We start from the raw sequence: 12,541 nt of genomic DNA, 5'->3' as shown, positions 1-12,541 counted from the left end.
CGGTCTGTCACCATTGTATTTGTAGACAGCCATTTTCTGTGTGCATACCCTGTATTGCAATGTGTAGTAGGCCTGTGACCATTTGTGAGGTGGTCACCTGCAAGTAATACACTGAACTGTACGTTGTTGTTTTGTATGGAACCTGTCTACTGTTATGCTACCTGTCAGCCTTGTTTACTGTTATTAAGTTATAGATTAACACATGTGGGGAGGCACATTAGAGCTAGCAAGCTAGTTCTGTGGGGGTGATTGTTGTCATGTCACTCCCACAGAGCTGTCTAGGTTCCAAGTGACAGCGTGCAGACGGCAATCAAGAGGAGGAAACAGTTTTCCCTGGTGAGTAACTTTTCCGGTTGCGTCTCTTTTTTGGCAGAGCCCGTACCATGGTGAGTAGGGTATTTGGGTAGGATTTTTCTCTTCCCTGAACATCTGTAGTCCCGCACCCAGGCCTAGCACAAATCGAGGTATTGGCAGGCGAAGTAGAGTCTCTATTCCTGGACTTCACCTGGTACACCCTGTCTTCCTCCAACTGTATTCCTGCCTCCCAGTAATTTGTTTGCTTTCCTCCCTAGACTGCAGTGGAGTAGAGTTTGGTCATAGTTTATGGTAGGTGTTACCTGTGCGCATAAGGTAAGAATTTTTGTGCGTCAGTCATTTCACCACAGGCATTACAGAAACTTAGTGTAGGACCAAATTTAAGAGGTAGGGTAAAGTTAGAGCTATGTAAGGATAAGGTCTTAATACTGGTAGCATCGGGAAAGGGAACCTCCCAGCTGAAAGGACCAAGCCTGAATTGGATTCCTCCAGGGGTAGCTACCAAAAGGCCAGTATTGATGTAAACATATCCTTTATGTGTCTTGTTGCAACCACTGTAGTGTGAATGTTTTAACCCATCCTTAAAAGTTCTATAATTGCTGTTGGTGAATTTGTCTTAATAAAATAAAAGTATTATTTTATTCAGATATTCACCTGGTTGGATTAATTGATTAAATAGCCTGTGGGTGCATCAGTATCATGACACGGAGTAAACAAGATGACAGGGATCAGATCAAGAGGGCTGGTACTATAGTAAATAGCTAGTATAGTGAGAAATATAGTTGCTAGTTACCATGTTTTAAAGATGATAGTCCTTCTGAGGACATCAAACCTTAGACAAGATGTACATTGTCTTACACATCCTGAATTCATTTGATGCACGTGTCTGTGACACTTTTAAGGTCTTTATGCATTAGAGAGTGACCATGAAGCCTGCACTGATCAAATTCACTAAATCACCCATAATCTGTACAATTACGAAACAATCAGTATAACCGAAACAATCAGTATAACCACCCCCAACACAGCAGTGATGACACTTTATCAATGCCTGCTGAATGTAATAGAAATGATTGTCTTCATTTCCAGTTTTAGCTCAGCCTACGTTCTTGACATAAAAAGGAGACCCAAGTGTCAGGCCTATTAAACTGGCCACAATCCAATAATTCAATCTGATTGTTTTTCATTAAATTAGAAAGCAAATAGTACATGTACATGACAATTTCCAATATGATGAAATATAGATTGCCAAATTTATCAATAGTATAATTGTTTTCAGTGGGAAATTTTCTTCTTTTTCTTTGATTGAAGCTGATTGAACAGTATTGTGAATGTGAGATTAAAGATTAGTAATTCTGCAAACTCTTTTACATTGTGCATGCTCTGCAAATGTCTTTCTGCTCTGTCAGAATGGGACTGTAATGTCTGTCACATAGTCACTGATTTTTTGGCAATTTTCTTTATTAAAAATGATGAGATTAAAAAGGATCATATTGTGAGAGATCTGCCTGTGTCTTGCTGCAATTGTGCAGAAATGTCAGTGTTTGTTAAAACACAACAAAATCAATGTGTCTGTGACCAGATTTACAATAGTTAATGAGAGCTTTCATGTTAAGAATTAATTTGGCTCTTAAGAGCCAAAATTATGAAAATTCACTATAGACAGTAATAGGAATCTTCACTCTAAGACGCTTAATGAGGTATGCAAAGGACAATTGAGCTCTTTCAATTTAGTGAATCATCTATAATTATTAAAACCTTGGTAATATTTTTTAATATATTATTTTTCATATGGTGATTTGCTTTTAAGCTTCAATTTTCCTGAAGAATGTTGGTTAAACAAATTAGGATTTTGGTAATGTTGGGCTGTTTTCTAACATCCAATTGTTTATGCATACATATATTCACAGCAAACATATTGGGCCTGATTCATTATGGAAAATAAAGCAAAAAAATAAGTAACTTTGCACCTTGGCAAAACCATGTTGCATTGGAGGGAGAGCTAAATGTGGGGACAGATTTATAGTTGGGGAAGGCCGTGTCCTAAATCAACTTTAAATTTCAGTGTAAAAATAAAGCTATCAAGTATTTGTGCGCTACATTAAAAAACAGCCAGTATTTAGCTCATGTGTAAAATAATAAACTAATCTGCAACCTTTGCATTGTAACATGGTTTGTCCAGGAGAAAACATACTATTTTTTTTGCCTTACTTTCCTTAATGAATCAGATAGAATGTGCGTTTTTAAAAACCGCACTTAAAACGGGTATACGCATATCCAAATTCGACAAGGAGCGGATCTGAAGATACGTGTGGTGATGACTACAGGTGTAGGTCTGCTGTACTAGACAAGACACTGCAGGATATGTCCAACACATACGTGAAATATAAACTCACAAAAGAATGCACAGAAAACTATTCAATTAATGTCACCTGAGAAATGCCCACAGCTTGAATCAGATGCTGCTGCATGTGTGTGAGCTTGGCACGCTCTTACTGTACATTGACTACGGGCATATGCCCCTTCCCCGCCCGTTTCCTACCTGAAATCATAGGTTGTTGTAAGTGTCCTTTGCGCTCGAAGATGAATTAAACGTTGCTGCGTTCTGTGGCGTATTGTCTGGTTCTGGATATGCGTAGAGTAATTGTGTAATAAGCAGAAAATGTATGTCCCTTAATGAATCAGGCCCATAATGTCTGACTATTAATTCATTCAGGTCACAAAACGCCCAACAATGCACTGCAGTTCTCTGTAGCAGAGAAAGGGTTACAACACAGAGCGTCTCCTTTTTTTTTACATTTTCCTACAAACCACAACTATGTCTATTCCATCTAAAATTGATGTCAGAAAGTATTATATATTTTCAGCAGGGAATGGAAGCAGCCGGGCCACTATCCTTGTCAACATGCTCTGTCTCCTTAATCATACTTTTCATTTTAGTACATTGAAATTTCGCCCCCCCCCCCACACTTCTATGACCAAGGACAAGATCATAAATAAGGATGTTTGTGAAATTTTTACCTGCTGTTCCCTAACTTTGCGCATTAGGCATGAGACCGCGAGGTGCTCGTCAGATGCGGAAATTTATACTCATTTATAACGCGTGCCGCTAGCCAGCTAGGAATAAGAGCGTGAAGGTTCGACATCTATAAACCAGGGCAGAAAGGCTTAAATGAAAAGTGAAGTGAATTTCTGTGTCTTCCCATAAAGAGGTTTCAGCTTTAATTCACAGAAGATACATTTTACCAGAGCTGTTTGTAGCAGTAAATGTTCCCTTGATGTATTATTTCTTGACTTGCAAAGAAATCTTTGCGCTCTACATAATGGTGTAGTTAGGAGAATTACTACAGGATCCATAAAGCTTTATAGCTCACACTGTAAGTGTAATTTAATCTCCGCTGTCGTAATGTAAAGAGGATTTGGTGCTGCTCGCTTTATGTGTAGTGCATTAGTGGAGTGTTAGGAGGTGACTGGCTTTCATTAGCACGTCATAAAAAGATCTCACAACTTATTATAGGAATCCCCTAAAACAGCCAAATCCTACTCAATTTGTCCTATGCGTAGCACTAATTGTGTGATCAGGAAAGCACTTTAGGCAAAGTATGGGGAATATTCAATATACATTCCTAAACAACTCAATCTGAGGTTGTCCAGGTTTAACACATTATGTGCTGAGAAAATGTAACTGACATGAATGGTATTTGGAGTCTTGTGTTCATGCACATTGTTTTAGATGCATTTTCTTTTAATTTATTTTGTGATTTGGGACATTATAGGATGTGTAATAATTGTTAATTATGGATTAAGTAATGCACTCATAACATTATTTTCTACATAATTTCTTCATTAATTGATTCTTCTTGCTGGACCAGACATAAAGCCCGCACTCTGCTCTCCAGTAACTTGGCAGGACTCTGATATTTTTCCCTTTGGACAAATGTGTATACTTATTTGTGCATTTGCTCTTGGTACTGCTGCACTACAGTCTTTAGTTACCAAGTGCCCCATCATCAGCATATTTTTTCATTTTAAAATTTTCGATATGCATCTTTTTAAAATATTCTAAGAACACCTATTGTTCTTGTCTGATCTATCTTGCTGTCTATATGCCTGATTCATCATGGCATGTATCTGCTGCTATTGAGCTTATTGCACGCAAAATCACTCTGCGTATGCCCAGAACCGGGAGTTAAGACCGTGATCGCAGCACTGTCTGCTCCATCTTCAAACGCAAAGGACATTTACTACAGCCTATGATTTCAGGGAGTGGACAGGGCGGGCAAGGGGCGTTTGCTGTAGTCACTGTACAATAAGGGCGTGTCAAACTCAAGCGCATGCAGCTAACTCCGAATCCAGCTCTGGCCATCTCAAAGTTAATTGTTTTTCTGCCACATCTCTTGCTCCAGCTGCAGGGCTAGTGTAAGTCCTTATCAATAGTGTGACAGTCTCGTATGCATGCTGTAACATCTGTTTGCAATCCCAAGAAAATGTAAAAATTTATTTTATGCTCAGTAGATATTGAGACCATCCAAACAAATGTATGTTATGGGGAAAAAAGAAAAAAAAATATTTTTTTTAGAACTGTTTTATCATTATTGCCTATTTTATTAACAGGTGACATTAATTTAATATTTTTTTTCTGTGCCTCCTTTTGCGAATTTATAGTCCACATTGGTATTGGACGTATCCTGCAGCATCTTGTGTGGTAGAGCACAGCAGACTTACAGCCAATTTCAACAGCACACGTATCTTGAGATCCGTGCCTCAATTATTTCGGGACTGCGCAACTCCTAAACACGTGCGTTTACTACTAACGCAGATTGCGTTCAGTGGGCCTGATTAAGCAAAGTAAAGCAAAAAAAAAAAAAGAGTAACTTTGAACATTGGCAAAACTATGTTGCATGTCTGGTATCCATGTCTGGTTCTTCCTCCTCCCCCTACCCTCTCGCTGTAGGAGTCCCACAGGGTTCCGTTCTCAGCCCTCTACTCTTTTCGCTCTATACTTCCTCCCTTGGCCTTCAGTATCACCTTTATGCTGATGACATTCAACTTTACATCTCTTCACCTGATCTTTCCCCCCCCCTCCTCGCTCAGGTATCTGACTGCCTCTCCGCCATCTCCTCCTGGATGTCGGAGCGCTTTCTCAAAATCAACATTTCCAAAACTGAACTCATTGTCTTTCCTCCTCCCAGCCTCCCATCCCACCATGACCTCTCCATTGTCGTTAACAACACCACCATCTCCTCTGTCACCCAACTCCGCTGCTTGGGTGTCACCCTTGACTCCTCTCTCTCTTTTGCCCCCCACATTCATTCTCTTGCCAAAGCCTGTCGCTTCCAACTACGCAACATCGCCCGCATCCGTCCCTTTCTCTCTCAGGAGGCCACCAAAACCATCATCCACGCACTCATCATCTCCCGCCTGGATTACTGCAACCTCCTCCTCACCGGCCTCCCCCACTCCCATCTCTCCCCCCTCCGCTCTATACTCAATGCGGCCGCAAGACTCATCTACCTCTCACGCCGCTCCTCCTCTGCCTCCCCTCTCTGCCTTGCCCTACACTGGCTCCCCTTCCCCTACAGAATTCTTTTCAAACTCCTCACCACCACTTACAAGGCTCTCTCCCACTCTACTGCCCCTTATATCTCTAACCTCCTCTCCATTCACACTCCCACCCGCTCCCTGCGCTCGGCCAATGACCGCCGCCTCTCCTCCACTCTGATCACCCCTTCCCATTCCAGAATCCAGGACTTTTCCCGTGCAGCCCCCCTTCATTGGAATGATCTCCCTCGCTCCATCCGCCTCTCTCCTACTCTGTGCTCCTTCAAACGTGCACTCAAAACTCACCTCTTTCTCAAAGCCTACCAACCATCCACTTAACCCCCATCTCCTCCACTCATTCTCCCCTCTCTCCCATTCCCTCAACTGGCTCCTCTTGTGCCTGGTCTGTTTAACCCTCCCTTAGGATGTAAGCTCCCTTGAGCAGGGCCCTCTTCCCTCCTGTCTCCTTACCCGTTCTTCTGCTCCGTGTCTATTGCATCTGCCTGCCTGGAGTTTCTGAAGTATTGGTACTTTTGTTTATTGTTCTGTACTGTTATACCCTGTATAGTCTACTGTTTGTACTATGTGCGGCGCTGCGGAAACCTTGTGGCGCCTAACAAATAAATGATATTATTATTATTATTAATAATAATAATTGGAGGGGGAGGTAAATTTAAAATGTAAGGACAGATTTAGAATTGGGTTAGAACATGTCCTAAATCAACTTTTAATGTCAGTGTAAAAATAAAACTATCAATTATTGTGCGCTACATTAAAAAACAGCCAGTATTTAGCTCATGTGCAAAATAATAAACTAATCTGCACCCTTTGCATTGTAACAGTACTAATTTTTTCCCCCTTACTTTCTTTAATGAATCAGATCCAATGTGCGTTTTTAAAATCCGCAATTAAAATGGGTATACGTATATCTGAATTCGACAAGGAGAGGATCTGAAGATACGTGTGGTGATAAATACGGGTGTAGGTCTGCTGTACTAGACAAGACACTGCAGGATACATCCAGCGCATATGTGAAATATAAACTCACAAAAGAACGCACAGAAAAAAAACCTATTAAATTAATATCACCTGTTAATAATGTATGCATTAATGATAAAACACTAAACATTATTCTTCTACGAAATACATTATGATATTATGAATGTTTACTGAACATAAAATATTTGTTTACAGTTGTTCCTGATTGTAAACATATGTCCTAGCATATATAGTCAGCCGTCATCACCAGTAATGGGCATTAAGACTAGGGGCCTGATTCATTAACGAACTTAACTTAAGAAACGTCTTATTTAAGTCTCCTGGACAAAACCATGTTACAATGCAAGGGGTGCATATTAGTTTATTATTTTGCACATAAGTTAAATACTGACTGTTTTTTCATGTAGCACACAAATATCAACTTTAAATTTCAGTGTACAAATAAACTATCAAGTATTTGTGTGCTACATGAAAAAACAGTCAGTATTTAACTTATGTGCAAAATAATAAACTAATATGCACACCTTACGTTGTAACATGGTTTTGTCCAGGAGAAAACATACTAATTCTTTTGCTTTTCTTTCCATAATGGATCAGGCACCGTTTGCGTATCTTGTTTAATCAGGCCCTATATGTACACAAGAAACTAAGCTCTAACCATTTATATATTCCCCAGATCTAAAGTGCCCCAATAGAAAGAAATGTGCAGGGTCATTTTTCTTTTAATATTATTCTTTGGGAGCAGGTTGCGTTTTTTTAACCTCTTTATCTCATCTTCTATAAGTATCCATATGAATGAACATCAGACATATGATATGCCTACTCAAATGATCATCAGGGCCTGATTATCCAATTGGGGGGGTTGAAAACTATTTGAGGGTTCAAAATTGTGACAGAGGCATAAATTAAAATAGTATGCAATGACCCTAACAACAGTCTATGTGGACAACATTTTCCCCCCATTCTCTCCCCCCATTCTCTGTAGCATCCCTTTCTCCCTCCCTGTTTTCTGTAGCACCCCCCCTGTTATCTGTAGCATCCTCTTCTCCCCCCCGTTTAATGTAGCATCCCCTTTTCCCCCACATTCTCTTTTCTGTTGTATACCCCACCCATATTTTATCTATAGCATCCCCCTCCCCCGTTATCTGTAGCATCCCCTTCTCTGACCCCCATTTTCTGTAGTATCCCTTTCTTTCCCCCGTTTTCTTTAGCATCCCCTTCTCCCCCCCATTCTCTGCAGCATCCCCTCCCCCGTTTTCTGTTGCATCCCCCTACCCATCTGTTATCTATAGCGTCCCCTTCACCCCCTGTGAATTCTGTAGCATTCCATCCCCCTCATTCTCTGTAGCATCCCCTTCTCTCCCACATTTTCTGTAGCATCCCCCTCCCCCGTTATCTGTAGCATCCCCTTCTCTGACCCTCATTTTCTGTAGTATCCCCTTCTCTCCCCCCTCTTTTCTAAAGCATCCCCTTCTCCTCCCCATTCTCTACAGCATCCCCTTCTCCCCCCATTTTCTGTAGCACCCCCGTTATCTGTAGCATCCCCTTCTCTGACCCTCATTTTCTGTAGTATCCCCTTCTCTCCCTGTTTACTATAGCATCCCCTTCCCCCCTGTTATGTGTAGCATCCTCTCCCCCACCCTGTTTAATGTAGCATCCCCCCCCTGTTATCTGTTACATCCCCTTCTCTGACACCCATTTTCTGTAGCATCCCCTTCTCTCCCTCCCCGTTATCTATTGCATCCCCTTCTCTGACCCCCGTTTTCTGTAGTATCCTCTTCTCTCCTTCCCCGTTATCTGTAGCATCCCCTTCCCCCCACTAACTGTAGCATCCCCTTCTCTCTCACCCCTATTTTCTGTTGCAACCCCTTCTCTCCCATTCTCTGTAGCATCCCCTTCTCCCCCCCATTCTCTGTAGCATCCCCTTCTCCCCCCACATTCTCTGTAGCATCCCCTTCTCCCCCCACATTCTCTGTAGCATCCCCTTCTCACCCCACATTTTCTGAGGCATCCCCTCCCCCATTTTCTGTAGCATACCATTCTCCCCCTCATTCTCTGTAGCATCCCCTTCTCACCCCACATTTTCTGAGGCATCCCCTCCCCCATTTTCTGTAGCATACCATTCTCCCCCTCATTCTCTGTAGCATCCTCCTCCCTCCCCGTTATCTGAAGCATCTCCTTCTCTGACCCCCATTTTCCGCTGTATCCCCTTCTCTCCCCTCGTTTTCTATAGCATCCCCTTCTCCCCCCATTTTCAGTATCATACTTTCACTATCCCCCATTTTCTGTACTCCCCTTCCCTCCTTCTTTTCTCTTTTTGCTTCTGTCTTCTCCCTGTCAACTCCTCTATACTGGCAGTTTCATGACATCATGAGGCTGCTAGGAGCCGGGTAAATTTGAATATGCGGTGCTGCACTGTAGCATCTGCACAAACTTAAATTGCGCCCTGGGCGATCGCACCGCCCGCTTTAATTTAAACAATAATGTCTCATGTCCTCGGTTACAAGATGCTGCCCCCTGATCACACATATAATGGTACATTAACACTACAAAAACACCACAGCAGTTTGACATATCCTTACAAATTTACAATAATCAATGAAATGAGATACATCCCTGTAAACATGGCAGAAAAAAAACCTCTGACTGCTGCGGAACGTTGCGGGTGTGTGTGTGGGGGGGGGGGGGGGGAGTATAGGAAACCCATATGAAGGCAAAAACTGTAAAAAAAAATAAAAATGTCAATGGGTAATGGACAGTTACAATTTGGTGGGTCTAATATATATCTTATAGGGGGTGGATTTCCAACCCCCTAGTTGCTTGATGCTCTGCATAGAGGACCCTTCTACTGCCGCAGAGGTGGCCGCACCAATTCTGAATGAATGTGTTCTAATATCAGCTGCATTCAGACTCAACGTTGAAATACATTTTTAAATATAAAATTAAATCACAATTTGGTAAGAGGCACACTGTTAAGATGGAGCAACCAAACCTGTCCCCCTATAGGTCTAACCAGTGAGTAAGTCCTAGCCAATGCCACTGAGCAGACTGCTGTATCCGGGTGTGCCTCCTTTGTGACCCAACGCCAAATTGTTCCGTTTAAGATTTATGCAGCTTGCAAAGCAAGGATACATGTCACAAAATTACGTTTATAGCTAATAAGTCTGAATCAAGGGGCAGCCTAGATGAGGCTACCAGCTCATCCACATGAAAAGCCAAATAACAGGGCTTCATATGCACAAACTTTCACTCATCACACTACAACCAGCAGCTTGCACAACATAGTCAGATCTATAGGTCGTCTAGTGTTGTCTGCAGTGGAACATGTCTTAGCTCACTCCTTCAAAGCTTTCTTGATTAAACATGCTTTGGTAAGATCTCCCTTCCCCCGCAACTGAGCCATAAAGGAAATGCCCACAAGCATAGATTACATAAACTTCTTTTTTTTTTTTTTTTAAACAAGTGTTTATTAACGGTCAAAAGAAAAAAGAATTAACAGTGCAAAGGATACATGTTATATCAAACAAAATATATTCAGTACATTCGATAGTGAAGTAGAAGTCTCCGTGCTTCAGAGATAAAATAGCACAGATTCAATGAAATAAAGACCGGCATTTTTATTTTTCAAAGAGAAGAAAAGAAAAGGAGAAGGAAGAGAAAGAGGAAGAAAAAAGAGAAGGTGAAAGGTGGAGAGGGAGAAGGGGAGGTGCGTGGGAGATCCCTCTACATAAACTTCTTTAAAACACCTAACTGATATTTGTGACAAACGAATTCTAGCATACATTGCCGTTGGTCGAATGCTGGCATCTGGCTCTAAAGGAGAACTGAAGCCAATCTAACCAGGCTGCTTTGGACGCCCTCAAGGTGGTTGGAGTGAATGATTTCTCCGCAAGCCTTCTATGCCGGCTCGACAATCTGCCAAACATGAGAAGAACAGGGGGTACCATTAGCATCAGCATTTGGAGCAAGCTTCCTGAATTTACCCCAGTTAAATTGGAAAAGCGCATCTGCTAAGGCATTTTCTGCACCCAGCACGTGTCTGGCTCTAAGTTCAATGTTGTGTTCAAGGCAGCACAACACTAAACGCCTAATAAGCCAAATCGCAGGGGAAGAAGTAACACTTTGCTTATATATGGGCTGAACCACACCTAAATTATAGCCCCAGAAAATTATGTCACATACCTGCAAACTAGAAGCCTAAAGCTCCATAGCTACAATAATGGAAAAACGTTCAAGCACCAGTAGATTATAAACCAAACCTGATGAAACCCATTCCGAAGCCCACGGTGTCGCACACCATGCTATGTCCAGATAGGCACCAAAGCCCCTAGCACCTGCATCGTCCGTAAACAGCTGAAGCTCTCGACTGGAGACAACAGGTCCTGTCCATATGCGAACTCCATTAAAGTCATCCAGAAAACGAACCTGTCACGGTTCAAATACAAAGTGCAGCTCAGGAGCCAGGAATGAGGTGAAAACACACAAAGTTTATTGCTGGAATAACAATCTGATGGTGTAATACTGAATATACAGGAAAATGCAGGAATAAATACCAGGTAGATGGCTGATGTAGGAAAGTGGTAATATGGAGAGCTCCCAGATAGCAGGTAAGCAGTGATATGGAGAGATCGAGGCAGCATGAAACCAAAAGCACAGCAGAGGTTAGGAACAACAGGATGGGACAACAATAACCAGCAAAGACTGCTGTGAGAGACAGGTTAAAGAAGGGACACACCCAGGTGCAAGAAATAATTACAGGGCAGGTTAACCCCTGATACAACCAAGTAAGGCACAATAGCAGCACCTCTGGTGATCAGAGGTACTGCTGCAACATATAAAATGGAATACAAATAATAAAGTCCAAAAGTCCTGGAGGCAGGTCGTTACAGAACCCATATCAGCAGATCCTCCTTACTCTCTTGAGACAGTCAAACTCAAGCGTGGGCCCTGGTCACTACAGTTGTTGCCTCATGGGTATAATGCAACAAGTGAAATTTAAAGTTCCTAACAACGATTGAACCTGTCTAAGGGGCACCTTATCCAAACTTCTAACAGATAAAATAAGCTCATAACCTTATCCATGTAAAGGCGGCAATTTCTACAAGGCCTGGGTATCCAACAGAACCCAGGCACATTTGGGAGAGTTAGGGGGAGCAACAATAAGGAAGTCATCCAAATAGTGAGCCACTCCCGGGTGCCCTGTGTCCGCTTCTATGCACCAGGGTAAAAATTAACTGCAACGTTCTAAGTAAACACATACAATAGAAGAACCCATGGGAAGACACCTATCTACGAAAAAACCTTCAGTTGTTCAAAAACACATGGATCAGAAGGATTCTGTTGTGTAATGGAAGGAGGCCCCCTCACCAAACCCTTTCGCTAATCCCAGAGCAAAGTCCAGATAAACCACTCTGGCGTGTTGGGGAGCGATGGAATCGTTTACTGAATTACCTTCCGGAAAGGGCAAATGATGTATAAACCAAACTTTGCCCGGGGCCTTCTTGGAAAAACCGCCTTCCAGTGAAACAATGAATTCTTTTAAAGGGGGAGAATTGAAAAGTCCACATATGCGGCCTAAACGGACTTCCCTCCTAATTTTTTCTGCCAGTATCCCTGGGTGAGCATAGGCCGATCACAAGTTCTTGTGGGCAACCGCCTTAACTTACCCCTCAATGGGTGACTTAAA

The sequence above is a fragment of the Mixophyes fleayi genome, chromosome 8 (genome assembly GCF_038048845.1).
Source record: "Mixophyes fleayi isolate aMixFle1 chromosome 8, aMixFle1.hap1, whole genome shotgun sequence".
NCBI classification, from domain to species: domain Eukaryota; kingdom Metazoa; phylum Chordata; class Amphibia; order Anura; family Limnodynastidae; genus Mixophyes; species Mixophyes fleayi.
Note: the sequence above shows the minus strand (reverse complement) of the source record.